Raw genomic sequence first — 4536 nt, forward strand, 5'->3', positions numbered from 1 at the left:
CCTACCCATCTAGGGAAAGCCAAACTTTCCTTGTAGTTTTTCCTATTTCATATAGGGTATATGGCCGGCTCTGGGGAAAACCATAATTTCTAGTAGTGCATTGAGACTAGATTGTGGGAAGAATATGAAAATGGGTAATAAATTCCCTGTAAGGAATATGATGTATAATTGGTCGACTCGTTGCTTTCCGCGCCGAAGTTGGGGTAGACTGGGCTCTCGTCGAAAATGTCGTAGAGAAATGTTACCCTCACTTGGTAACATGCCCTCTCATTGACAATGATGTTATAGCAGTATTTGTTATTGTCTACCGGGAAGTAGCGTAGACTCCTATATTTCTTCTGAAGCAGCTCGGTCTGTGAGACAATGTTGCCGTCTAACAACCGAGGATGAATCTGAAACCAGAGGTCCAATGGATTCTATTTTCATCTTTGTAATCTGCGGTCTTCCCACTAAACTGTAGGCTAAGGAAACCTGCATCACTTGAAGGACAACAATTATTTTACTATTGAATGATGAAAAACAAATCAAGATCAATTATAAATTTGTATGTTTGAGGGGGCAAAACACTCAATTTTCTTTAACTTAAGGCCTCAATAATTTTTTCCCATTTTTTGTTAAAAATGGGGTTGGGAGGGGGGCATTACTAGTAACATATGCATGTTATTTGTCGGCGTTACTTCCCATATGGCCCTCGCGGAAAGACCAAGCAAAAATCCTGCCTCGTATGGTGTGTCATAGAGTGATCCTTTGAACATTCGCAACTCCAGTGTTGAGATGAATGGCTGGCCTGTCACTGTGTATGAGAGACAGATGCTAAGCTTCAACGTCTGCGTCAGCACAACGGCCGCCTCCAGCACAATCGATCTCACATCATTGATCACAACCATGGAACACCACGCAACTCCGAGCGAGATTCCTAACGTGGGCTAGATCGGGCTCTCGTCAAAGACGCCGTAGACAAACGTCTCCGTCAGTAGCCAAGGCTAAGTAAAGTCTTCCTTGTCCCAATTTCACCTAGGGTATATGGTTCTAGGAAAAACCATAATTTGTAATAGTGCAGCGAAACTAGATTGTGGGAATAAATATGAAAGTGAATAATAAATTACCAACTGTAAGGAAGATGATGTATACCTAATCGAGTCGTTGCCTTTCGCCCCAAAGTTTACCCTCGCACAAAGACCAAGGAAGAGTCCTCCTTGTATGACGTGGTGTGGAGTAATCCTATGAACATCCGCATCACCTGCATTGAGATGAATGATTTTGTTGCGGACTGACCATGCGCTAGGGGCTGCGGTGGATGGATCCTGCAGCGGCGACAACACATTCTAAAGGGATGGCCGACACAAATTCCGCGACAACAATGACGACCATGACGCATGTCCCTGCCACCGCCACCCTCCCCGACTCTGTCAGTTACTGATCCACATAACCCCCTTTGTCCTCCCTGTAGGTCATCAATTCCCGTAGACACAATATTTCCCTTTTTTATGTTTTTGTAAGTTTTGCTAGGGTTTGTGTCCTGCTCAGAGATGCGAGGCAGCGGTGGCTCTCTATAGATGGAATAAGGTACTCATGTTATTAGATGCGTGTCAGTTGTGTCCGTGACTGTCAAATCTAATTTGATCGGGCAACTAATAACATCCTCTATCCATAACCCCCCCCCCTCCTTGCAACTAAGCCACAATTGCACCCCCTCGACCGCAACAAGTGGTTAGTTACAAACCTATTGCAATAGGTACAAGAAGATGGCGACGACAATAGTCACGACAACTGTGATCCTTCCTGGCAGTGGCCTTCCAGACTCATCCAAGTACGATCCACCACTGCAGCCAAAGCACTCGGAGCTTAACCTACCACTGCCATGGCCGACCTCCACCACCAAACTCCACCGCCAGTCGTCAAACTCCACCGCCCGATCTCCCTTGCGTTGCTAGGAGCTCGCCACTGCCACCCTAAGCAATCACTACCGCTCTGTGCATCTCCTTTGTCTGGCGTCCTCGCCAGATCCGCCAGCGCCGTGACCCGTGCTGACCACCGCCGGAACCGGTGCAGGTCCAACATCGCGACACTACCAGCTCGGCCTCGTGCGTGCAGCGGAAGCCACCCATAACCGCTAGGCTGCGTGCCGAGGAGTTTCTGCAACAACGATGGAGCTGCAAACGACGACGACAATGACTACGGTGCTTTGGCGACACCATCTTTCATTGCAAAAAAATTTACTGCAACATCATCCATGTTGCAAAAGTCAGTCCGCAACATCCTCTATGTTACAAAAAGGTGAAGACAGGAAAAAAATTCAGTAATACAACTTCTGTTGCAAGGGGTTCTACCAACAATTTAAGCCGCTATACACATACAGGGCTCTGCGTTGATGACTTATTCTTCCAAAGATTAGCATATACCAATGTTTACATGCAACCTATACTGAGTAAATATTAGCATATGGATGCTTCCAAAAAAAATAGCGTATGGAGAAAATCGTTCGAATTGATCTGTTCTTCTAATATTGCCGATTGTCCAATTTTTAACACCTAGTTGTGATAGTGTTTTATCGCTCTTGTTAGTTTAATTCTCTCAAGTTGTCGTGTAATAAAAGTTTTGTCAAGCCTGCCGGTTTAATTCTATCAAGTTGTCATTTCATAAAGTTTGTGAGGTGCTTTAAAATCTACTTTGACGTTTGACAGATTAATTCAATCAATTTGTCATTTGATAAGTTTGTCAGGAACTTGTAAAACCTAGTGACGATGGTGTTTTGTCGGGCTTCACAGTTTAATTCTATTAAGTTGCCGTTTCATAAAGTTTGCCAGAGGTTTGCAAAACCTAGTTGCCAAGGTGTTTTACCGTGCTTGTCGGTTTTCCTCTACTAAGTTGCCATGTCATTTCATAAAGCTTTTCAGCTGTCACAAGAATTAGCTGCCAGGGATGTTTTACTGTGCTTGTTTAGCTGGTTGCCAATTTAACTCTACCTTGTTATTTTTATAAAACTTGCTATGGTATTTGCTTGTGTATCTATCTGTCGCTGCACCGAAAGAATAATACTGCGTGCTAATCCTCTATATGTTTGGTGAAGCCAAAAATATCTGACATTAGAAGCACGTTGGTCTTGCTCGTAGTATATGTTTCTAGTAAAAGCAAAATGAGATCCCAAAAATAGAATGAAATACTATAGACGAGCCGCTGTAGGAGAGAGAGTAGCTTCTCCTCATGCCAGTCCACCACCTAAAGCTTTCACGGTTCTCCTCCTTGACCTGCTCCAGGGACGGCTTCAGGTCCTCATCGAGACCCACGTCGATGCGTGGGATCACTTGTGCTTGAACCACTCAGGGTTTCCGGCGAAGCGCCGGTGCAGTGCCGCCGTGGCCTTGACGCACCCCTCGCCGTCCCCAGGCGGCTCCATGTAATCGGGGTGGCCGCAGAGCATCGCCGTGGTGAAGTCGGCGTGGCACCCGCCGTCCTCCACGTGATGCATGGTGCACGTCATGTCGCTCACCCAGCCACTAACCCTTATCCAATTAGTTATCTCACAACACTCCGAAATCATTAGTTAGGAGTACTCGTTGCAAAGATCACTCCAACTCCCCTGGCTCCGAAATCCTCACGTAGTTTTACTAGGGTCTAGCATTACTCGGGGCGTGCGAGATGGGCCGACATGGACTGAGAGAGCCCCAAACAGGCTCAACGAACTTGCTAAATATCAAACCTGGACCAATGCTTCGCTCGAAAAGCCGCTAGACGATAAACAACGATAACACCCCTCACCCATGACCTCAATGTTTCCTAGTCGACGTCTCCCCTAGGAGATATGACACACATGGCCTCGCCACCACCCAATCCGTGGATGATTGGGCTTTTGCCCAAGAACGAGGACTCACCGGGCCAAACCGGGGTTCCCCGTGGACGTCATGGTCCAGCTAAGTTTGACAGATGAGAGTACTATGTACGCCAGGAAATTAAGGTAGTAGCTGACGATGTATGTAGCGCATGAGCTTTAGTATGGATCCACAATCATATACAGAGACATAGACAACGAAAATCGATCTAAATCTGGATAGTTCCCGTGCACATATATCATATATGAGCTGTGGCTTACCCAATCCCTAGTAATAATCAAAGTACATGGCTGATTGATCGATGAATTCACATCAATTAAAGTACTAATTAACATGCATGTGCAAGATCGATCGCCATAGCTAGCTAGGTCGGATCGTTGCACATATTAAGCAGCTAGCTAGCTTCTCCTCATGCCAGTCCACCACCTCCAACTCCGTTCATTCTCCTTCTCCACCTGCTCCGGCGACGGCTTGACGTCCTCGTCGAGGCCGTGGTCCAAGCGGGGGATGTATTGGTGCTCAAACCACCGGTGGTTGCGGCCGAAGCACTTGCGCAGCGCAGCCGTGGCCCTGGCGCATGCCTCGGCGTCGACGACGGGCTTGGCTATGTCGGGGTGGCACTGGCTCACCGCTACGGCGAACTCCTGGGGGCACCCGCCGTTGAGCATGTGGTGTTTGACTATGCTCGCGTCGTTGGCGTAGCTTA

The sequence above is a fragment of the Triticum dicoccoides genome, chromosome 7A (assembly GCF_002162155.2).
Source record: "Triticum dicoccoides isolate Atlit2015 ecotype Zavitan chromosome 7A, WEW_v2.0, whole genome shotgun sequence".
NCBI lineage: Eukaryota > Viridiplantae > Streptophyta > Magnoliopsida > Poales > Poaceae > Triticum > Triticum dicoccoides.